At 48.3% G+C, this 25,403-nt stretch overlaps 1 protein-coding gene across 4 annotated transcripts in view; it reads left to right on the top strand.

Annotated features, from left to right (window-relative positions):
• Positions 1-25,403, top strand: part of LOC119974893 (muscarinic acetylcholine receptor M3-like) — a 549,971-nt gene that overhangs the window by 431,315 nt on the left and 93,253 nt on the right. Inside the window, exon 1 of one of the 4 annotated variants that reach the window (XM_038814263.1) lies at positions 15,417-15,465. The exons of the other annotated variants lie outside the window; for them this stretch is intronic. The gene's annotated coding sequence lies outside the window, so the exon portion shown is untranslated. Of the gene's footprint in view, positions 1-15,416; positions 15,466-25,403 lie in introns of those variants that run through there. 4 annotated transcript variants of the gene reach the window in all.

The raw sequence follows: 25,403 nt of genomic DNA, 5'->3' as shown, positions 1-25,403 counted from the left end.
AGGTTACCGGGCATGCGTCGGTTGGCACCGGTGCCACTGCGCATTTCATCGTTGGCGCCGGCGCAACTGTGCATGCGCGGATCCCACGGCGCCCAGTCGCGCCGGGATCTGTGGCTGGAGTGTCGCAAACCACTCCAGCGCCATGCTGGCCCCCGTTTGCGATGGCGTGGACACTCTGCCTCCATTTCGGAGAATCCCGCCCTTTGTTCGTTAACAGAGCCTTTGTGTAATGGGGTTGGGTAGTCTCAACCCCATTCATTGTGGGCACTGATCTACAAAATTACACCATTGTGCCAAATGTTCACAAAGCAATGCAGAAACCTCTCAGGGATCTTTTCAAACAAAGTACACAGAACATAGTAACCAAATGGAGGAAACACAAATGTAAGCAACTCTGGGATCAGCAATTCAAATGTTAACCCAGCCCTAAGTCACTTGGCCATATTTCAGCCTTTTCTTTTACTCAAGGATATTTTAATTAAATATAACGACAAAGTATGGCAATTCCACGTCCAGCTATTAGCCACCTGTTTTATGTCGGAATCTGCAAAGAAACAAAATCTTTTTCGATTCTATTGACCTCCCAAGCTGGGTAAAATCCATTAATTCCCTTGCTGGTCTCCAATCCATTTTCCTTTGTAACCTTCAGCCCACCCATAGCTCTCCTGTCCACACATTGTCCCATACAAGCACCACCCTTGAGCACGAACGCTTCCCCAATGCATCCAATTGAAAAATGACATACTCCCATTTAAATCCTTTCATGGCTTCACCCCGCTACCTATCTCTGTGACCTCCTCCAAGTATATTCCACCTCACCCATCTTGTATTCTGATGAGTCTGACATCTTGGCATTCTTTCTCGTTTTGCCCTACGAATGGTAGCTTTACCCTCAGCGACTTGGGCCCCATGTCGTGGAAATGTTTCCCTAAACCTCTGCCTTCCCTGGTAGCCTTTTTTTAACCCAGCTCTTTGCCAAGCATTTAATCATCTTTCTGAATATCTCCTTCTTTCACTTGACATCTATTGCTGTCTGATATTACTTGGCCCATTTTTGTACATTAAAAATAATTAGGCTGAATGTTATATTTTATTGGGGGAGGGGTGGGTAAAAGTCAATTCTAAACCAATTGATTTTCATAAAAGGCCACCTGGCAGGAATTTTTTTTTTTAAATTTAGAGTACCCAATTAATTTTTTCCAATTAAGGGGGCAGCAGGGTAGCATGGTGGTTAGCATAAATGCTCCACAGCTCCAGGGTCCCAGGTTCGATTCCCGGCTGGGTCACTGTCTGTGTGGAGTCTGCACGTCCTCCCCCTGTGTGCGTGGGTTTCCTCCGGGTGCTCCGGTTTCCTCCCACAGTCCAACGATGTGCGGGTTAGGTGGATTGGCCATGCTAAATTGCCCGTAGTGTCCTAATAAAAGTAAGGTTAAGGGGGGGGTTGTTGGGTTACGGGTATAGGGTGGATACGTGGGTTTGAGTAGGGTGATCATGGCTCGGCACAACATTGAGGGCCGAAGGGCCTGTTCTGTGCTGTACTGTTCTAAGGGGCAATTTAGCGTGGCCAATCCACCTAGTCTGCACATCTTTGGATTTTGGGGGCGAAACCCACGCAAACATGGGGAGAATGTGCAAACTCCACACGGACAGTGACCCAGAGCCGGGATCAAACCTGGGACCTCAGCGCCGTGAGGCAGCAGGGCTAACCCACTGCGCCAACGTGCTGCCCCAAGGGTGGTATCATGACCGTCCCTTCTTGGAGGGCCAAAGGGCCTGTTGCTGTGCTGTATTGTTCTTTGTTCTTTATTGTATCTGACAATGTTTTCTGATCACAAATGGCCTCTTATTATACTGGGATAAACAGAACTGAAAGTGTAATATGACTTGAACATTTTTACTAAATAAAACTTTTGAAATTATGCTTTTTCAAGGGCACCATTTTGAAATTAAGAAGATCATAGAATTATAGAATAATTATGGCACCAAGAGACAGTTCATCCTATTGATTCCATAACAGCTTTCTGTAGCAAGACTCATTCTCCCACTTTATCCCCACAACCTCATAAGCTATTTCCCTTAAATGCCCATCAAATTTCCTTTTGAAATTGTTAATCACCTCTGCTCCCACTACCCTCCTCGGCAGTGAGGTCATTGGAATCTGTACTTTCTTTTGTCGACCAAACAATGGTGGCTGGACGTCAAAAGTAATTCAGTGCTGTGGATCAGGGCTGAGGACCTTATTAGGTGCTTTCTGAATGCAATTTTTTTCTTTCAGATTCTCCGTTTCAGCGGCTAAGTACCAGCTCGAACGGAGAATTCACAGCAGGTTTGCGATGAAAAAACCGGCGCGACCCCTCATCAATTCCCAGATCGGTGAGGGCTAGCAGCGGTGCCGGGTGAAACTCCTGGCTCCCAAGCCGAAAATGGCTGGAGAATGGCCAAGTCCCGGGCCGGGCATGTGCACGGCTGACGACCTTCAGCGATCACACCGTACAACATGTCACAGGTCTTGCACGGACCCGACCGACCATCCGCGACCCCACAGACCATCCCTTGGCCACCCCCTGGCCCCACCACCCAGCGGCATGGATCCCGGCCAACCGTGGTGGTGTTGGACACATTCTGCAGCCGCCATGCCGGGTGCTCGACCACTAAGACCACAAGTCTCCCTGTTTTTGTGTGGGTTTAGCCCCCCACAACCCAAAAAGAGTGCAGGGTAGGTGAATTGGCCACGCTAAATTGCCGCTTTATTGGAAAAAATGAATTGGGTACTCTTAAATTTAAAAAAAAATCTTTGGGTAAATATTGATGGGCTGTGAAGTTGAAAAAGGGATGAATCCATAACTGACTGGCGTCCATCGCGCTGGCCCCGATTTGTGCGTGTGAATCGATTCTTTGCCCGATCGCCGATTACGATATCGGCAGCGGAAAACCGAGGGCGGTATTCTCCAACCCCCGCCGGGTCGGAAAATCCCCAGGGGGTGCAGCGTGAATCCCGCCCCACCGCTCTGATGCCGGCTGCCGTATTCTCCGGCGTCGGTTTTTGGGCGGGGGCGGGGATCACGCCCTGCCGGTTGGGGGCCTTTGGCAGCGCCCCCCCCCCGGCAATTCTCCAGGCCCCAATGGGCTGAGTGGCCGTCGGTTTCTGGCCAGTCCCATCAGCGTGGATTGGACATTGTCCCACACGGCGGGACCTTGCAGGTAAGTTGGCTGGTGCGGTCCTCAGGGGGCCTTGGGGGAGAGGGGATCCGACCCCAGGGGGGGCCCCCACGGTGGTCTGGCCTGCGATCTGGGCCCACCATTCTGCGTGCGGGCCTGTATCTTCTTCCGCGACAGCCCCTGTACCCTCCTGCGCATGCGCCTGAATACGCCGGCTGGTCTGTGCATGTGCTGAACCACGCCGGCGGTTCTGCGCATGCACAAATTCGCGCAGTCCATTCAGCACCGGCTGGCGCGGCGCCAACCCCTCCGCCGCCGGCCTAGCCCCCGGGGGTGCGGAGAATTCCGCAACTTACGGTCGGCCTGATGCCGGTGTGGTTCACGCCGTTTTTTACGCCGGCGTCGGGCCAACGCACCGATTGGGAAGAATTTCACCTAGAGAATCCCACCCAGGGTCCTTTAATTTCACATCAAATCTTAAAGAGTTGTAATTACACTATGGATTAGTTATTTTAGGCATGAACAAACTCACCTTCTATTGATATTCATTTTTTTTTACATATTGTTGAAAAAAAAAGACATGCTGTCCAAGCTGGTTTGAATTTAACCATAAGCCTGACAGTTAACTGTTCCTCGGTGCATTCTCCATGGCAATGCTTTGACCAATCATAGTCCAAAATCAGGACTCTCTTATGCCATTGTTCTTCACTTTACAATTGGTATTCTTGTTGTTACAATCCCAGCTGATATTATAACTAGACAGGAAGATTCCAGAATGGAACCCAGGCTCAAAAGACGGTGGGCTGGATTCTCCGGTCGCTGACGCCGAAATCGCGTTCGGCGGTCAGCCAGAGAATCAAAGTTCTTGACCAAATCAGGGGCGGCGCTGCTTTTGTGATGCTCTGCCCCCTCCAAAGCGGCGTACTCTCCAGGTACGCCGCGCAAAATACCTACAGCCTCAGGACATTGCCTGAGGCCCACCCCACAATGCTCAGCCACCGATTGGCCAAGTTCCCGATGGCGTCGGTTGCGTGTGGCCTCATCCGTTGGGAACTCGGCGTGGCGGCTGCAGACTCAGTCCATTCGTGCCACAGTCAGGGGAGGGTCGATCCGCGGGCGGGGGAGATCTTTATCAGGGGCTAGGGGCACTGTGAAGTTGATCCGGGGCGCGCGTGCCAGCCAAAGGGGAGGCCTATCTTGCGGGCCGGGTCCGGGAGCCACGGCCATGGACCCGGCAATTCTCTGGGCTTTATCGGCAGCTGGAACTGGGTGCTTTACGCTGCCGGCATGCTCGTCCCCGACCAAACGGAGGATCGGTGTCCGTTTTAGGCCATTTGTTCTGTCGTAATACGCCATCATTCCCACGCCGGCGTGGGTCATAGCCTTACTATCAGATAATCCAGCCCCAGCCCCGTAACTTTTGTTTAATAAAGCGTGGAGAAAGAGACACAGGATGACTAATTAGTTTCAACAACAAGAAAAAACATTTATTAAACATGGAAAATTGGATTGTTATACAATATTCCTTTACTCCCCTTAGTTTAACAAATACACACAGATTTAGAGATTAACATGCAATACAAAGTACATTTTAAGTGACAATGGTCTCATTGACACAACATCCCTTTTAAGCATACAAGGTGACTGTGGTCAAATACTCACATTCTGCACTGAACCTAAATTAGTGTCTATGGTTTTCTCGTCAGAGTTCCCCAAGATGATTGTGTGAAGAGTTCCCAAACTCCACTTCCAAAAATATGCTTTAAGTTCTCATAATAAGTTTGACAGTTTGCACTTCTATCCCAATTCCCTGGTTATCTGGTTATCTGGACCATAACTTGAATTTCAGGTAGCCTGCCTCTTTGCAACTCTCGTGTCCTATCCAGTTTCTCCAGGTAGAAGTAGCTAGCTGTTCATTCCTCAGTGACCTCCGATTATCGGGCTGGGCACTGGATTATTCATACCTCCGCCATACTCCAGCGCTCTTGGCCAGGAGTCACGCAGGCATAGTATTTTCCAGCATGGCGCTGGCACGATGGACCTCAAGGTGGGCAAAGGATAAGCATTTACCATGCTCCCACAATGCAAATCCTGCACACACCACCACCCACCCCCGCCCCATCAGTCTCCTCCAGCAGACCCCCCAATCAGAGATCACCATCAGAGATCCACATCACAGCCCCCATCAGAGACCCACATCAGACCCCCCCATCCAACCCCCCATCAGACTCCCCCCCCCCCCCCCCCATCAGAGACCCACATTAGGGACCCCCATAAGGGACTATCATCCAATCCCCCCATCAGAAACCCTCTACAGAGACCCCCAAATCAGAGACCCCTCCATATCAGAGACCCCTCATATCCAATATCCACCATATCAGATCCCCCATATCAGAGACCCCACATATCAGAGACCCCACATATCAGAGACTCTCCATATCAGAAATCCCCATATAAGTGACCCTTCCATTAGAGACACGCCCATATCAGAGATCGGGGAGGGTCACTGAAATAAGAGGGTCACTGAAATGGGGGTTTCTGAAGGGCGGATCACTGATGGGGACAAATCTGATTTAGGGGTCTCTGATATGGGGGTGTTTCTGATATGGGAGGTTTCTGATGGGAGCCACAAAAAGGGCTTTTCACAGTAACTTCATTGAAGCCTACTCGTGACAATAAGTGATTTCCATTTCATTTCATATGGGGGTCTCTGATGGGGGAATCTCTTGAGATGGGGGTATCTAATGTGGGAGGTCTCTGATATGGGGGGTGCTCCCTGATATGGTGGGCGTGGGTCACAGTTTTGGAGATGTCACTGATATTGGTGTCTCTGATATGGGGGCATCTGATATGGGGGGTCTCTGATGAGGGGGTCTCTTCTGGGTGGTGCGTCATGGGATTGTTTGGGTCACCCTCGTGCGTGCTGCTGTGATGAGGGGGTTGGTCCAATGTGTGTGGTGGCGGGAGGATGCCCCTACTTGTTAGCAGGGGGAAGGGGGGCCACCCTCTCAGAATGATGGCCCGATAGCGTGTTTCGGAGTGGATACCTTCAAGGTACCCGCCATGCATAAAACAGAATGGCAAGGGAGAGTGAATTGCTCCTGCGCACTGCTCCCGACACTAGTGCAAACCAGGATCGATTCAGATCCAGTTGGAAAAATTAATCTCCCAAACGGAGAATTCTTCCCCTGAGCACAAAATCAAGGCCGTCACTCCAATTCAGCGCTGAGGGAAAACAATATTGTTGGAGGCCCCTGGATGGGTATGACAAATGCCATATCACAGCTGAGGTCCTGGCCAATATCTATCACTCAACGGACATTAACACAGGTTATTTGGCCATTATCTCGGCGCTGTTTGTGGGACTTGGTTGTGCACAAATTGGTTGCTACACTCACTACATTACATCACTAACAATATTTCAAAAGTACTTCATGGATTGTAAAGCATTTTGGGACTTCTGGGGGTTATGAAAGCTGCAACATCTTTCTTGCAGCTTTCCGGTTGGATTTGCACCCTGAATAAATGTAAGTGGTGACCAAGATTGAGAATTGTTCTGATTTTAACTCTTTCCCATCATAACCAAACAGTGTTGGACTTTTGCTTGCATGGAGTGGCTGTTAAGGAGAGGTACAGAGTGATATTTACCGCCGTCTCACCCAGGGAGGAGTCTCACCCAGCAACTAGAAAGTCGCACGAGCCCCTGCACGAGCAATAGCACGAGTCCACTGAATTAGGCATTTAACTTGTCAGTGGCAAACTTTCCCCATGATCAATGAAACCAGGGGTCGAAGTCCCCCCCAGCTGGCGTGAACCTGCTTGCTGCTGATTGTGTACCAGTTGTGGATTTAGCTTCGTTGGTTGGACAGCTGCTCCATGATGCAGAGTGAGGCCAATGGCACAGGTTCAATCCCTGTACCAGCTGAGGTTATTCATCAAGGCCCTGCCTCCTCAACCGTGCCCCTTGCCTGAGGTGCGGTGATCCTTGGACTTTTAAAAAATAAATTTAGAGTATCCAATTCTTTTTTTTCCAATTAAGGTGCCATTCTGTATGGCCAATCCACCTACCCTGCACATCCTTGGGTTGTGGGGGTGAGGTTCCCTCCTGCTACCCTCCCACCCGATTAAATGACCCCGCCTCCAATCGCACTTCGGGGGGGGGGGGGGGGGTAGTAGAGCATTAAATTCCACCGGCTGAGATTTCAAACCGAATTCAACACATGCAGTGTGACAGTGTCAGTTCGAAGGGTCAGTCACCTTTGTAGCCCTTCCATTTTGACTGTCGAGCATTCCAAATAATTAATGCTGGAGCTGAGGGCAGTGACAGCCACAGCTGTTAGCAAAGTGATGTTAATAGACTGGAGGGTCCCAGCAGCAGCACATGTGAATAGGAGCCTGCCACAGTCAAATGCCTTTTTAACAATCACCTCGCACGGATAATAAAATATCTGCCATTCATTTAAATTAATCTGTCATGGGAAGCGATCACTTGCAATGCCTGTAGCATTTGGTAGCATAACTCGTCTTCAGCCGTTGTCTGGAAGGAATGTGCCATAATTTTTTTTCCCCCCCAAATTGAATTCAAACGCATTTTATTTCAGAAGAAAACAGCACCTTCTGGCAGGAAGGTTGTCTGTGGCAGTGTGTAGCTGTATCCCGAAGCGTGGTTGACAGTGGACCGAAGCTGCATGATTCATTTACCGACAATTCCTCTGCCCATCGCTGCATAAATTCACATATTTCACCGATGCTTGAGCTGCAGTAGTCTCAGAGCCATTCAGTTCTCTTTGGGATCACTTAGTGTTACAAATAACAGTTGTTGGAACTTGCATTCGAACCCTTGGTACATTGCTAATTAAATTCCACTTTCTGATATTTTAATGACAGCATTAACCCTGAATGATAAACAGATTAGGGGCCATTCGAGTGGTAAAGAGATAGGCTCACGGCAGTGCTCCTGTATCACATTAAGAATATTTCTGTATTTTCTGATTCACAGTAGCTGGGTTAATGTACCAGAAGATAAGATGGAGCTGTACGAGTTGCTTTAAGAGGATTTATGTTGTGTACTCACAGACTGATGAAATAGTATCGCACAGAAGGAAGACATTCAGCCGATCAAGTTTGTGCCAGGTCTTTCAAAGAGCAATCCAGTTAGTCCAACCACCACCCCCCCCCCCCCCCCCCCCCCCCCCACACAACTCTTTTCCCTATATCCCCACAATTTATTTTTAACACTCAAGAATTTATTCATTTCCTATTTGAAGGATAGTATTGATTCTGTATCCATCACGCCATCAAGTAGTGCAATCATGGTCTTCCTTTTCTTCCTGGCACCTTTGATTTACTGGCCATTCATCTGGAATTAGAGCTCTTTGGTGAGACGAGAGCCTGTTTGTGTAGCAAGACATGAATGCTGTCTGTCGCTAACTGCAAGGTTCAGCACAGAACAGTCTGCCTCTTCCCCTGCCATGACCTTACACAGACCCCGAACAGGTCAAGTTTGTAGGAAGTGTTTCAAACATGTGGAATGATATATGCAAGGTTGCCAGGTGAGATAATACCCAGTACTTTAGGCCTGATTTTATCTGGGGGCCGGGTGGTAAGTGTGGGTCCGTAAGGCTAGTATCAGGCTATCCGTAGCTCACCAACACCCTGGATCATTTTGACCCAGATGTAATTAAGACAAAGCCCGAATTTGATTTCTAGTAAGTCCAAACTGTAGGCCCATTGGCCAGAACTATTTAGTGGTTTAAAATGAATTTTAAACAGATTAAACAGAGATGAAGAAAAATCTTCACTCAAAGGTTGATAGACATTTGGAATCGTCTAGCAGGCAAAGTCGTGGAGTTAAAGACAGTAAAGAATTCAGCTGGAGGTTAGGCAGGATGTATTGCAGTGCCACCAACTATGAGCATTAGTGGGACAAATGGCCTATTCTCAGGTTTGTACTAAATCACCTGGTGAATTATTAAATTAGCACAGAGTGGGAATCATAGAATTTACAGTGCAGATGGAGGCCATTCGGCCCATCGAGTCCGCACCAGCCCCTGAAAAGAGCATCGTACCCAAGCCCACACCTCCACCCCATCCCCACAACCCAGCAATCCCACTGAACACTTTTGGACACAAAGGACAATTTAGCATGGCCAATCCACCTAAGCTGCACATCTTTGGATTGTGGGAAGAAACTGCAGCACCCGGAGGAAACCCAAGCAGACACGGGGAGAACGTGCAGACTTCACAGAGACAGTGACCCAGGTCCCTGGCACTGTGAAGCAACAGTGCTAACCACTGTGCTACCGTACCGCCCGAACATTGCAAAAATACATTTTTCAGAGATCAATAAGGAAAAACGTAAATATTGAAGTTCTGAAATTAAAGCAGAAATTTCTGGAATTACATTGCATTCGAAAAGAGAAGTTGCAGGTTGGGCCCCTTCATCATTTTAAAGTAAATCCTATTTTAAACTAAGCATGGGAAGTAAAATCTCCATGTTTAAAGTAGTTCATCTGTGTAGCGCTATACAAAAGCCTGTTAGTAAATTGCATATAGAGTTTTGGACTGGTATCAATGCTTAAAAAAAAAACATTTTTTCAACAGTTGTGGTGCCAAAGTTCCATTGCCTTTGGAAAGATATTAACATGATGTAGGACAAAAGGTGTGATTGACTCTGCGATGTTGGGGTTTCATTGAGACCTGGTTTTACAGAGAGCTTTGCTCTGCATCAATGAAACAGCCTGAAAGGCCATTGGGCAGGAACGTTAATTCTATTCCTCTCTCCACAGATACTACCTCACCTACTGAGGGTTTTCCAGCATTTTTAGTGTTTCAATCCCTAGCATGAATATTAGTTACCTGAATTTGCTCAGAATCTCATCAAAATGTTTTAACTAAAATAAAAATCCATAAAAGCAGTAGGATTGGAAGATTGTGTTATATTTATGATACGGAACCATCAGCACCAACATTACTCTTTGGGCACCATTTTAATAATAATTACAATTATAATCTTAGTGTCACAAGTAGGCTCACATTAGCACTGCAATGAAGTTACTGTGAAAATCTTCTCATCGCCACATTCTGGCGCCTATTCGGGTACACTGTGGGAGAATTCCGAATGTGCAATTCCGCCAACAGCATGTCTTCTGGGAAATGTGAAAAATGAAATGAAATGAAAATCGCTTATTGTCACGAGTAGGCTTCAATGAAGTTACTGTGAAAAGCCCCTAGTTGCCACATTCCGGCGCCTGTCCGGGGAGGCTGGTACGGGAATCGAACCGTGCTGCTGGCCTGCTTTAAAAGCCAGCGATTTAGCCCAGTGAGCTAAACCAGCCCCTAGCTAACTAGAGGACACATAAAGCAGAGGATACATATTTGTGGTAAAAGACTAAGAGCCCAGGGTGAGATGGAGAGCAATATCCTGGGGGTTACCATTGACCAGAAATTGAACTGGACTAGCCACATAAATACTGTGGCTACAAGAGCAGGTCAGAGGCTAGGAATCCTGTGGCGAGTAGCTCACCTCCTGACTCCCCAAAGCCTGTCCAGCATGTGTGATGGAATCCTCTCCACTTGCCTGGATGTGTGCATTAATACTCAAGAAGCTCAACAGCATCCGGGACAAGGCAGCCCGCTTAATTGTCACACCTTCTACAAACATTCACTTCTTCCGCCAGTGATACACAATAGCAGTAGCTTGTACCATCTACAAGATGCACTGCAGAAATTCACCAACCAGCTCCTTAGACAACCTTCCAAACCCACGATGACCACCATCTGGAAGAATAAGGGCAGGAGATACTTGGGAACACCACCGTCTGATGCTGTCTAACGTGTTAAGGTATTCCAGAATTTTTAGTTTTTATTGGGGGAGTGGGCCTAACTCGATTACACTTTGATAAAGCTGGCGCAGGCTTGATAGACCAATTGGCCTCCTTCATTACTCTCTTATTCGAGAAAAGGGTTTGATTCAGAATTAAGTCTCAGTGTTCTTCTCTTCTCCATTCACATCTATCTCTTTTCTTGCTTCACTATATCGTCTGTGACAGTGCTCTCACATTTTTAATTTTGCTTTTATAACCAGCACTAACCATGGGCGGCATTCTCCCGTACCCGGCAGGGCGGGGGGTCCCGGCGTAGGGGACTGGCACCAACCACTCCAGCGTTGGGCCTCCCCAAAGGTGCAGAATTCTCCGCACCTTTGGGGGCTAGGCCTGCACCGGAGCGGTTGGCACCACGTCGACTGGCACAAAAACCGGCACCAGCAGCCTTTCAGGCCTGGCGCCGGGGCTGGCCGAAAGGCCTTCGCCGGTTCGCGCATGCGCCGGTGCGTCAGCTGCCGCTGACGTCACCACCGGCGCATGCGCGCTGGGGGATTCTCTTCTGCCTCAGCCATGGCGGAGGCCGTGACGGCGGCGGAAGAGAAAGAGTGCCCCCACGGCACTGGCCCGCCCACCGATCGGTGGGCCCCGATCGCGGGCCTGGCCACCGTTGGGGCACCCCCCCCCCCGGGGTCCGATCGCCCGCGCCCCCCCTCCAGGACCCCGGGGGCCCGCTCGCGCCGCCGATCCCGCCACCACCAGAGGTGGCTCAAAACTCGGTAGCAGGAGAGGCCTCCCGGCGGCGGGACTTCGGCCCATCGTGGGCTGGAGCATCGCCGCAGGGGGCTCGCCGCTCGACGCGGCGCGATTCCCGCCCCCACCAATTCCCGGGTGGCGGAGAATTTCTGCCACGGCGGGGGCAGGATTTCCGGCGGCCCCGGGCGATTCTCCGACCCTGCGTGTGGTCGGAGAATTTCGCCCCATGCTCTCTGTGAAGAGGATCGAATTTCTGTTACACCTAGATACAGAATTTCACTGAATTGTTAGGGTGCACAAAGAGGCCATCTGGCCCACTATGTATGTGCCTTCTCTCCAATTGAGAGGTTCTTGTGCCTTTCTCCAACCTTCTCCTCATAACCCTGTACATTCTTCCTTTTCCAATAACAGCCCAATTCACTTCTGAATGCCTCGACTGAACTTGCCTCCACCACGCTCTCAGGCAGTGCATTCCAGACCCTGTACCATTGGCCGCGTGAACAACTGCAGGTCCTTGGGGAGGATTTTCTTCGGAAATGCTCCTGTTCCATTTCTGGGACAACACCAGTCGTGAGGCAGAAATGCAACAGGAGCAGATCTGAGGATGTTGGAGTGGGACCAGCTGCTCAGAAACTTCAGGCCTTTGTCTCAGCAGTAATAATGATCTTACCCTCACAGGCTCAAAATTACAACCTGCAATGCTAATGGCCTAATGCATCGAGTTTTATCTTAAATTTCTCTCTGCACTAATTAAAATGAATGGATTAACACCCCCTCTAAAATAGCAGAGGATGCAATTTTACAGAGGTTTTTTTTAGATAATGTTCCGTGGTATAATTACCAACTTTAATGGTACAGTGAAATCAGAAATAATGGGAAGTTACACAGCAACGACTGAGCTCGGTAGAATGTACTGAGAATGTGATAGATACTGAGCTCATAAAAAATTCCACAACAACAGGAATGCTACATTAACTTCCTGACATGATTTCAATATCCATGTTATTTTTTAGCCTTGACTTTATGTTGCCCTGCTGGTGGGTTTCAAGATGGGGTGAGTGATATTCCCAGTGCCTGACCTGTGTGAAATTTTCTGGGAAGCAATAGAGGACTTGGGCCTATGAAGCCCATAAGTGGCCAATTAATGACCGCATAAGCACCTCATTCACTGCTATTTTACCACAGGAGAGGAGGCCCATGCTATGTGGCAGAATTACAGCTTCAGCTACACTGGGCTGTGTTGGAGAAGAAGTGGTGGTTTAATGCACAGCCTTTCTAATCAACTAAAATATTGGGGCCTTAGTCCAGTATCCTAGCCACTGTTGGTGTCTGATCTGGGATTGTAATGTCAGAGTAGGAGGAGGAAGAGAATGAACGCAGGAATGTAAGGCAAACTGCAATCCACTTTAGGAAAGTGAACACTGCACCAGCCTTGGCTTATTATAGCCTCAACACACACAGGGGCTATAGTGCACAAGCACGGCAGCGGCAGAGCACATTTCCACAAAGATTACTGTCCACAATGAAGCCTTTCCAGCTCAACTGGCCTATGCTCCACCCTCGCTCCTTCCATCCTAATTCATCTTGTCCCATCAGCATAATTTTCAATTCCTTTCTTCTTCATGTGTTTACCGAGCTTCCCCTTAAATGGCTCCGCTTACCTCTCAACTACTTCACTTGGTTGTGGGTTCCACATTCCACCCCCCCCCCCCCCCCACACTTTTCAAGCCAAGGAAGTTTCAGAGCTGTAAGAGGAGCCTGCGAGTCTACTCCAAAACTATGTTATGAGTTTTTTCTTTTACTCTGTCCTTTCTCTGGCTCTGTTCCAATTATGGCAATCAGTGAGTTTGCCCTTCTTTCTATGTTATCTATATTCTACTGCTTAGAGTCGCCAGGTGCCAAATTATACCACCACAAGGTTCAACCGGCTATCGATTAAAGAGCCAAACACCAGTTCGTTAGTTCAAGGTCAAGGGTACTTTATTTACACACAATTGGTCATGCAACATAAACACTACTAGTTAACTACACCTATCGACTAAGACAAACTATACTTAACTGCGGGCACCCGGCTTAGGTCAGAGAAACAGTGGCCGCTGTTCGATTCTGGATCTATCGAGTCCGAAGGAGTAACTACTGCTCAGCTAGGCTCATCCGTCTGGTAGCGAGCGTTGAACTTGGACTTGCTTCTGGTGTTGCTGCACTTGGAGATGGCCGTGACCGGGGCACCAGGTCCAAGAGAGGACGAACATATGGTGAACCCTTCTTCTTACACTTGGGGGTTTTCGCGCTCTTTTGGGCGGTCCTTCAGTTTGGGCCCCACTAATTGGGTGATTCCTGATCACTCTATTCCATTCCTAACCAATAAGTGGACGGGGATCTGGAAGGCTGGGTGTGTCCCAAGCGGTCACTGACCCTGTTGTTTGCATTTCCCTTGAACAGGGAGTGGTGCCGAAATGTCTGGGACTGTTCCGGTTGCTTGAGTACCAGTCCTTTGTTTTGGTGAAGATGGGCCATCAAATGCTAATCGGCCCCATTAAAATGCTAATTGGATGGAGTTTCGATACCGTCTGGACTCCTTGCTTACAAATATGCATTTCAGGCTCTGAGCCTGCCTGGCTTGTCCATTTTACCCGCTAGGCTTTGCTAGTTTCTCTGTACCTAGTTGTAAGTGGCCATCCCAGATGGCTGCAACTATCACAGCACTGTTGCCTTTTGTGGCAAAGTCACTGCGGCTCTGAATGGCTATAATTTGCAATCTTCCTTTTCTTTTTGATGATGTTTGCGCAGTTGGTGGCCCAGGCAGCCTGTTGCATGTGTTGACAAGAGCAGAACAGAAACTCAAGTCAGTTCCAATAAATCCAGTCAAACTTGATTTTTGAAAACAGGAAATAAAATTTGCAATTCTATGGTGTATTTCATGCCAAATTTCCCAGAGCAACTGCGGTGCTCATTCTATACCATTGTTCAAACGGGGAATATTTCCACGTTAAATTGTCACCTGTGAATTTAGACTGGCCAATTTATGTGACTTAAAGGGTGAAATTGCGCGTTGGACAATGTTGACTTTTACTTTGAAATTAGCTGCGCCAGAAGATTACTTGGAAGCCTGACTCAGCCCCTTGTGCATTGCTAATGCAGGAGAATAGACAATCTTTGCTGAAGTTTTGGTTCAGTGCTGACTACATCCACTCTAATTGATGGCAAATCACAGTCGCAGAAGACATCCAATGCCCCCAGGTTTATTTAAATCCGGATTCATCATCACTCATTTCAAAAGAAGGAATGTAACAGTTCTCTATGAATTGAAAATTATACTTGGTGCGCCGGCAATACCTCTTTCCAAGCTGAGACGCAGCAGGGTGACTCATGTTAGAAGCTCTTTAATTTGAGTGGAGATTTGAATTTACTTGTTAGATGCACCAAAAGTGAAGAGCCTGTGAGCATTCATAAAATCCTTTGCAGTGTAGCATTTAGTAAAGTGCAATAAACAAAAATGTTCAATGAGGAGATCTCTGCCCGTCCCATTGTTTTCTCACTCCCAACAAACACGACTTTATATCAGCAAAGAATCAGTTGTCTAACTTGATTGACCTTTCCTTGTTCCTTGAAATATGTGTGTTAGGTATTTTGCTCTAGTATGGGGAGTGGCATACAATTACTGCAAAAACAAACACTTCCATCAAAGGTACAAGTCTGCGGAAGCTTGCATATGGAGGGCCGTAAGGTAGGCAATCTATTATTCTTTACCCAGTTTATTATGTGCAACTGAATTCTTACAAAAGTACAATCAGTACTGGTGGTGGGAGTACTTTGATGGGGAAGGGCAGTGAGACAGAAAACATAAATCTTATACTTATTGAGAATACGAATAGCAGTGAGTGAAGGACAGATCACTGCAGGATTTCAGCGTTCACCATTGACTCAAATTCCTCCAGTCAGTGACTCAAATTTTCCACTTTAATTGTGAGGCAAGTATCCAAAAGTGCAGCAAGGACCTTCTTTCTTGGAGAAACCCCTGAGTGTTTCCTGAATTTTTATGTACCAATCTCTGGAAGTAAAGATTCGATAATGGAAATTGCTCTGAGGGCGGCACGGTAGCACAGTGGTTAACACTGTTGCTTCACAGCTCCAGGGACCCAGGTTCGATTCCCGGCATGGGTCACGTGCGGAGTCTGCTCATTCTCCCTGCGTCTGCATAGGTTTCCTCCGCGTGTTCCGGTTCCCTCCCACAAGTCCCGAAAGGTGTACTTATTAGGTGAATTGGACATTCTGAATTCTCTGTCAATGTATCTGAACAGATGCAGGAGTGTGGTGACTACGGGATTTTCACAGTAACTTCATTGCAGTGTTAACGTAAGCCTACTTGTGACACTAATAAAGATTATTATTATTATTTGGCGGATCAGCAAAAGTTCCATTGACTTTGGACGGGAATGTCTGGACCCATATCGGTCGGGACTGGAAAATCCCGCCCTATGTTTGGGGTTGTTTTCTTTGGAACTGAAGATGCTGAGAGGAGATTTAATTATAAAATGATAAGTTGCCTAGATTGACCCCTCAGCAGAGAGGTCAATAACCAGGGCACATAAATAATTAGAGGTGAACTTCTGGCACCGACAGTGTGCTGAAGATCTGGAACATTCTGAGTGGAAGAGTAGCAGAGGGGGCCATCGGGCACAGTGGCTAGCAGTGCTGCTTCACAGCGCCTGGGACCTGGGTTTGATAATGGCATTGGGCAACTATATGGAGTTTGCACGCTCTCCTCGTGTCGATGTGAGTTTACCCTGGGTACCCCAGTTTCCTCCCACAGTCCAAAGATTTGCAGGTTAGGTGGATTGGCCATGATCAATGTGTGGGGTTACGGGGATAGGGCGGGAGAGTGGGCCTAGTTACCCTGCTCTTTTGGAGGGTCAGTGCAGACCTGATGGGCCAAATGGCCTCCTTTGCACTGTCAGGATACTGTCGATCCTAGGAACCCCTTCACATTTGAAGAAAAATACTTGGATATTCATTTGCAGTGCCCTATCCTGTGAGACTACAGACCATGAACAGGAAAGTGGGATTAAGCCGGTGAGACCTTATTCACCCAGCACATGATGGCACGAATGATCTCCTTCCGCGGCATTAATTTTCCACGGGAGGGATTTTCCGGCCTCGCCAGCAGCAGGCATCATTGCGGGCGGGACAGGAAAATAGAACAGTACAGCACAGAACAGGCCCTTCGGCCCTCAATGTTGTGCCGAGCCATGATCACCCTACTCAAACCCACATATCCAGCCTATACCCATAACCCAACAACCCCCCCCCCCCCCCCCCCCCCCCCCCTTAACCTTACTTTTATTAGGACACTACGGGCAATTTAGCATGGCCAATCCACTTAACCCGCACATCTTTGGACTGTGTGAGGAAACCGGAGCACCCGGAGGAAACCCACGCAGACAGGGGGAGGACGTGCAGACTCCACACAGACAGTGACCCAGCCGGGAATCGAACCTGGGACCCTGGAGCTGTGAAGCATTTATGCTAACCACCATGCTACCCTGCTGCCCAAATTAATTTGCCGGTTGTGGGCGCCGCTGGCTGGACCAGCATTTATTGCCCACCCTGAGGGCATTTAAGAGTCAATCACACTGCTGTGGGTCTGGAAAATCTCGCCCTATGTTTCTGAATCACTATCCAAGAACATTCTAGTGAGGGGAGAAGGATGGTCTTCTTCTAGCCTCATAGTTCAACAAGTGAGGAGTTTCTTTAAGCTGCAGATGCCAGCTTAAAAGATGCTCATTACAAAGACACAAAGATAAAGCAAAACATAGAAGCCAGTGTCATGTTACAGATAAGCAAATTCAACAGAGAATTATTAGGAATTGAGGTGGTGCCACTCAGAACTATGCGCTGTTATGATATCAATAAGGGCAGCATGGTGGTGCAATGGTTAGCACTTCTGCCTCACGGTGCCAAGGTCCCAGGTTCGATTCCGGCTCTGGGTCCGTATGGAATTTGCACATATTCCCTGTGTTTGTGTGGTATTTGCTCCCACAACCCAAAGATGTGCAGGGTAGGTGGATTAGCCACGCTAAATCAGTCTTTAATTGGAAAAAATGAATTGGGTACTCTAAATTTATTTTAAAAAATAATATCATCAATAAGAAGATGCCAAAGTTCCTTAATGAATAGGTCACTTCATTATTTATTGAATTAAATGCAAGAACCTTTTGTCAAAACATTCCAAAGTATTTCACAACCAGCAAATTTGTTTTTCAGCCTGAACAGTGGAAGGTTTGTCCTCCCTAAACACTTTCACCAACTTCCCCTCCTCCATGAGGACCCTCCTCAAATATTTAATTAAAATTTTGGTCATCATTTTTCTCTTCCGCCCCTGTGAAGCACGTTAGGATTATTCAATTGCGATTTAAGGTACACTATAAAATGCAAGTTGCCATGGCTATCGAACAGTCGTCTGTGGTAGGAAAACTGCTAACAGTAATTAGAGATCAAATTAAATGAACAATTGTCTGATGGCACTGTGGACAACACCTTCACTCACTTTGCCGATGCTTGAAAGGAAGCTGTTGAGGCAATTGGTCGGGTTGGATTTGTCCTGATTCTTCCTCATTGGCTGGTAGATATTAATGTCGTGACTGTGCTGAAACAGCTGGGTTGGAGACACAACCAGTTCTCGGGCACAATTCAGTCTTTAATGCTATAACCGGGATGTTGTCAGGGGTCCATAGCCTTCAGCCACTTCTATTGGGCTGCATCAAATTGGATGGAGACTGGCATCTGTGATGCTGGGGGCCTCAAGAGGAGACCGAGATGGATTGTCCATTCAGCACATCTGGCTGAAGGAGGTTGCAAATGCTTCCGCCTTGTCTTTTGCACTGATGTGCTGGACCCCCCATCATTGAGGATGGCAATATTTGTGGAGCGTCCTCCTGTTACCTGTTTTATTGTCCACCCTTAACAACTGGATGTGGCAAGACATCAATTAACTTAAATCCGATCCGCTGGTTGTGGGATCGCTTAACTCTGTTCATGGTATGCTGTTTCTTTTGCTCAGCATGCGAGTCGTCCTGTGTTGTAGCTTCACCAGGTTGAAAAGGCTGTCTTGTGACACAGTGGGTAGCAGCCCTACCTCTGGACCAGAAACTGTGGGTTGAAATCCAAGTCAGGGCTTGTTGGCCATGGAGGACTGTTCAGAAACACGGTTCATAGGGCTGATAATCAGCTTGGGAATCCTTCCTCCACATCCCCTCAAGGGAAAAGCAGTGTGGGTGTGTGAAGATACGCTAAACAAACAGGTTAACAACCCATTTTTAGATATGCCTGATTCTGCTCCTGATATGCCCCCTTGAGCTTCTCATCGAACTAGGGTTGATTCCCTAGCTTGATGCTGATGGCGGAGTAAAGGATATGCTGGGGCCATGAGGTTACAGTTTGGAGTTAAATACAATTCTGCTACTGCTAATGGCTCACAGCCCCTCATGAATGCTGGGTTTTAGCTGCAAAATCTGTTCTGAATCTATCCTACTGTGCCACCATGGCACAGTGGCACAGTGATTAGCACTGTTGCTTCACAGCGCCAGAGTCGCAGGTTCAATTCCCGATTTGGGTCACTGTCTGCGCGGAGTCTGCATGTTTTCCCAGTGTCTGAGTGGGTTTCCTCCGGGTGCTCCAGTTTCCTCCCACAAGTCCTGAAAGACGTGCTGTGAGGTGAATTCTCCCTCGGTGTACCCGAACAGGCACCGGAATATGGCGACTGGGGGATTTTCACGGTGGCTTCGTTGCAGTGTTAATGTAAGTGTTAATGTAAGCCTACTTGTGACAATAAAAGATTATTATTATTATCCTATTTAGCACAGAGGTAAGACCATACAACACAATGGCGGGTATGCTGAGTGTGAAGGCTGGCTTTTCACTTCATAAGGATTTGCAGTGGTCACTCTGACCTATACAATTACAGCTGTGACAGGTCGATCGATGAGGACATGGTCTAGTCAGTTTTTCCTTCTGGTTGGTTCTCTCGCCACCTGGCACAGGCCTAGTTTGAACATAAGAACATAAGAACTAGAAGCAGGAGTAGGCCATCTGGCCCCTCGAGCCTGCTCCACCATTCAATGAGATCATGGCTGATCTTTTGTGGACTCAGCTCCACTTTCCGGCCTGAACACCATAACCCTTAATCCCTTTATTCTTCAAAAAACCATCTATCTTTATCTTAAAAACATTTAATGAAGGAGCCTCTACTGCTTCACTGGGCAAGGAATTCCATAGATTCACAACCCTTTGGGTGAAGAAGTTCCTCCTAAACTCAGTCCTAAATCTACTTCCCCTTATTTTGAGGCTAGTTCTGCTTTCACCCGCCAGTGGAAACAACCTGCCCGCATCTATCCTATCTACTCCCTTCACAATTTTATATGTTTCTATAAGATCCCCCCTCAGCCTTCTAAATTCCAACGAGTACAGTCCCAATCTACTCAACCTCTCCTCGTAATCCAACCCCTTCAGCTCTGGGATTAACCTAGTGAATCGCCTCTGCGCACCCTCCAGTGCCAGTACGTCCTTTCTCAAGTAAGAAGACCAAAACAGAACACAATACTCCAGGTGTGGCCTCACTAACACCTTGTACAATTGCAGCATAACCTCCCTAGTCTTAAACTCCATCCCTCTAGCAACGAAGGACAAAATTCCATTTGCCTTCTTAATCACCTGTTGCACCTGTAAACCAACTTTTTGAGACTCATGCACTAGCACACCCAGGTCTCTCTGCACAGCAGCATGCTTTAATATTTTATCATTTAAATAATAATCCTGTTTGCTGTTATTCCTACCAAAATGATAACCTCACATTTGTCAACATTGTATTCCATCTGCCAGACCCTAGCCCATTCACTTAACCTATCCAAATTCCTCTTCAGACTTCCGGTATCCTCTGCACTTTTTGCTTTACCACTCTTCTTAGTGTCATCTGCAAACTTGGACACATTGCCCTTGATCCCCAACTCCAAATCATCTATGTAAATTGTGAACAATTGTGGGCCCAAACTGATCCCTGAGGTACACCACTAGCTACTCATTGCCAAAGTTTGGCAGCTGTGCCCTTCAGGACTCAGTCAGCATGCCTTGTGGAGGAATGAATAAAGATACATTCGATAGATAAAAAGCAAATGGTTGTGGAACATTTACATTTCTTGAACTGACAGACAGTGGCTAACAGGCTGTTATTTTAATTTCTCATCATAAATAAATCATTATGATGTTGGCATGAAGGGTGGATATCAAAGTTTCCTGTTGAATATGAATAGTAGCCAACACAATGGTATTTGATGCCAAAGCTATTTTAGGATATACTCCATCTCCTCCCATGTCTTCCTACCACTTCCGACAGTTTACATCAGAAATTATAAATTGGCCACACAATTACATTTGGCCGCAGGTGCAGTTAAATTGCAACTGAATGAAGTGATCCTAGCTCTACAACGTCAACTATTTTCTTTTTACAAAATAAAGATTCTCCCTTCGCCCCTTTGGCCTATGAGTGGCCACTAGCTATGTGGCAGGTGCCAGGGTCCAGCCAAACCTTTCCCCACTCTTCCGTCCTCTCTTCCCTCTCGAGTACAGGCTGAGAACCCGAACTCGATTATGCCAAAAAAAATGGTGAACTGACTCCATAAAATCAGCTAGAGCAAGAGGAATCATAGAATTTACAGTGCAGAAGGAGGCCATTCGGCCCATCGAGTCTGCATCGGTCCTTGGAAAGAGCACCCCACTCAAGCACACACCTCCTCCACCCTTAACCCAGTAACCCCAATTAACCTTTTTGCACATTAAGGTTAGTTTAGCATAGCCAATCCACCTAACCCGCCAATCTTTGGACTGTGGGAGGAAACCAGAGCGCCCAGAGGAAATCCACGCAGTCTTGTGACAAACAGGTTTTTTTCCATTGAAGGTGTGCCATATTCTGTAATAGTTAACATGATGCCAGCCAGGAAATCTGCTCGCTATGTTTCCACATCATTGATACCCACCAAGGAGAGGAAATTCCCCACGCCATCTCCTCCAACCTGCATAGGATTGTGCTTGAGCAGGTAATGCAGGTTTTACAGTCTCATCAGAAATGTTCATGATGTGGAGATGCTGACATTGGACTGGGGTGGGCACAGAAATCTTAGAACACCAGGTTAAAGTCCAACAGGTTTGTTTGGAATCACTAGCATTTGGAGCGTAGCTCCTTCATCAAGCGAATGAAGAGGTAGGGTACACAAACACCACATATAATAACAAAGCCACCATGCATGATACTTTCAATGCGAGTTTTTGCAGGTAAGTAAGTTTTTACAGGTCCAGACAGTGCGAATGGAGAGAGGGATAATCACAGGTTAAATAGGTGTGAATTGTCTCAAACCAGGACAGTTGGTAGGATTTCGCAAGTCCAGGCCAGATGGTGGCCCGGTTAAATGTAGTTTAAGGTAGTGAGACATGAATCCAAGGTCCCAGTTGAGGCCGCACTCATGTCTGCGGAGCTTGGCTATCAGTTTGGTGATTCTACGCTGTCGTGTGTTCTGAAGGCTGCCTTGGAGAACGCTTACCCGAAGATCAGAGGCTGAATGCCCTTGACTGCTGAAGTGTTCCCCGACAGAAATGTTCAGTTTACCCTCGTTGTGGTGACTAACACACATGATTAGGTCGACAACTCGACTGTCCAAAGCCTAGCATCCTACCGATCTCTACATATCAAACTGATATCTTACAAGCCACCCTGCAATGTAGCAATATAATTTTCACAACAAATCATAACCCAAAGTATTGATCTTTCAGAAAAATCGTATGATTGACCGTAAATGTGTGGGGTCCTTCCTTCCAGAGCTGAAAAATTTAATATTTCATGTTATCATAAAGCTGTGCCTTGGAGTTCAGTTTATTATTCTTTTTAATTCATTTTTTACGGGATGTGGGCTCCACTGGCTACGCCAGCATTTGTTGCCCTTCCCTAATTACCCTTCAGAAGGTGGTGGTGAGCTGCCTTCTTGAACCGCTGTAGCCCATCTGGTGTAGGTACACTTAATGTGCTATTAGGGAGGGAGTTCCAGGATTTTGACCCAGCGACAGTAAAGGAACAGCGATATATTTCCAAGTCAGGATGATGAGTGACTTGAAGGGGAACCTCCAAGTGGTGGTTTTCCCATGTATCTTCTTCTCTTGTCCTTCTAGATGTTAGTGATCGCGGGTTTGGAAGGTGCTATCCAAGGAGCCTCGGTGAGTTCCTGCAGCGGATCTTGGAGATGGTACACACAGCTGCCACTGTTTGTCAATGGAAGAGGGAGTGAATGTTTGTGGAAGGGGTAGCAATCAAACGGGTTGCTTGGATGGTGTTCAGCTTCGTGAGTATTGTTGGAGCTGCACTCACCCAGGCAAGTGGAGAATATTCCATTACACTCCTGATTTGTGCCTTGTAGATGGTGGACAGGATTTGGAGAGTCAGGAGGTGAGTTCCTCGATGTAGGTTCCTAGTCTCTGACCTGCTCTTGTACCCACAGTATTAATATGGCTAGTCCAGTTTAGTTTGTGATCAATGGTAACCCCCAGGATTTTGATTATGGGGGATTCAGCGATGGTAATACCAATTCAATGTCAAGGGTCAATGGTTAGATCCTCTCTTGCAGGTCATTGCCTGGCACTTGTGTGGCGCGAATGTTACTTGCCACTTGTCAACTGGATATTGTCCAGGTCTTGCTGCAATTGGACTGCTTCATTATCTGAGCAGTCACGAATGGTGTTGAACATTGTGCAGTCATCCGCAAACATCCCCACTTTTGACCTTATGATGAAAGGGAGGTCATTGATGAAGCAGCCGAAGATGGTTGGGCCTATGGCACCATCCTGAGGAACTCTGGCAGTGATGTCCTGGAGTTGAGCTCCAATCACTACAACCACCTTCCTTTGTGCCAACCAGTGGAGAGTTTTCTCCCTGACTCCCATTGACTTCAGTTTTGCTACGGCCCCTTGATGCCATATTTGGTCAAATGCTTCCTTGATTCGTTGAAACGTCCGGCCAATTTGTGTTTACAGCGAAGTCAATCCCGTGAAGACAACAATCTTCTTCTAGTCTGGCTTTCCAGAAGAAGGTGTATCTGCCACCTTGTTCTATAAGCTGGCCTTCTCCTGCCAGTCGTGTCTCGCTCAAGGCGGTGATGTCACTCTTGTGGCGAGAGAGTTCCTGGGCTATGATGGCAGTGTGACATTCAGCTCAGTTGCTGTTGGGGTTGTCCATGAGGGCCCTGATGTTCCAGGTCCCAAAATTAATCTGGGTGGGTGCCCCGTTGCTGCTCTTCTCGCTCCGCTGAACCTCCTCTCGCCCCGCTGAACCTCCTCTCGCCCTGCTGCTGCTCTTCTCGCTCCGCTGAACCTCCTCTCTCCCTGCTGCTGCTCATCTCGCCTTGCTGCTGCTCATCTCGCCTTGCTGCTGCTCCTCTCCCTCCACTGCTGCTCCTCTCCCCCCGCTGCTGCTCCTCTCCCTCCGCTGCTGCTCCTCTCCCCCCGCTGCTGCTCCTCTCCCCCCGCTGCTGCTCCTCTCGCCCCGCTGCTGCTCCTCTCGCCCCGCTGCTGCTCCTCTCGCCCCGCTGCTGCTCCTCTCTCCCTGCTGCTGCTCTTCTCGCTCCGCTGAACCTCCTCTCGCCCTGCTGCTGCTCTTCTCGCTCCGCTGAACCTCCTCTCTCCCTGCTGCTGCTCATCTCGCCTTGCTGCTGCTCATCTCGCCTTGCTGCTGCTCCTCTCCCTCCACTGCTGCTCCTCTCCCCCCGCTGCTGCTCCTCTCTCCCCGCTGCTGCTCCTCTCGCCCCGCTGCTGCTCCTCTCGCCCCGCTGCTGCTCCTCTCCCTCCACTGCTGCTCCTCTCGCCTTGCTGCTGCTCCTCTCGCCTCGCTGCTGCTCCTCTCGCCCCGTTGCTGCTCCTCTCGCCCCGCTGCTGCTCCTCTCGCCCCGCTGCTGCTCCTCTCGCCCCGCTGCTGTTCCTCTCGCCCCGCTGCTGCTCCTCTCGCCCCACTGCTGCTCCTCTCGCCCCGCTGCTGCTCCTCTCGCCCCGCTGCTGCTCCTCTCGCCCCGCTGCTGCTCCTCTCGCCCCGCTGCTGCTCCTCTCGCCCCGCTGCTGCTCCTCTCTCCCCGCTGCTGCTCCTCTCGCCCCGCTGCTGCTCCTCTCGCCCCGCTGCTGCTCCTCTCGCCCCGCTGCTGCTCCCCTCGCCCTGCTGCTGCTCCTCTCCCTCCGCGCTGCTCCTCTCGCCCCGCTGCTGCTCCTCTCTCCCCACTGCTGCTCCTCTCTCCCCGCTGCTGCTCCTTTCCAGAAGAGGTACCCGTTATTGCAGTTCTTGTTAAAGTCGACCCAGGTGGAAGCATTTCAGACAACAGAATTACACCGCTCTGCAAGAAACAGAAAAAACCCTCAAAGACTTGATTTATATTTGTCCAACTCATGTACATAACGTTTAGATAATATTTAAGGCTGAGTGAATTAGTTACTGAAGATTATATAAAGGGGAGGGATGTGGTGATAGTTCCTTTAAGGGCAACACAGCAGAGGAGTTGTCACCTGGCCTATGTGACAAATCAGGACTCAGAGTGTGGAATCACCCCATGGTAACAAAAGGCTCCTTGCCTCTTCATCAAGGCCCGA

This window comes from Scyliorhinus canicula, chromosome 1, assembly GCF_902713615.1.
Source record: "Scyliorhinus canicula chromosome 1, sScyCan1.1, whole genome shotgun sequence".
NCBI classification, from domain to species: domain Eukaryota; kingdom Metazoa; phylum Chordata; class Chondrichthyes; order Carcharhiniformes; family Scyliorhinidae; genus Scyliorhinus; species Scyliorhinus canicula.
This window is presented reverse-complemented; position numbering and strand designations above follow the sequence as displayed.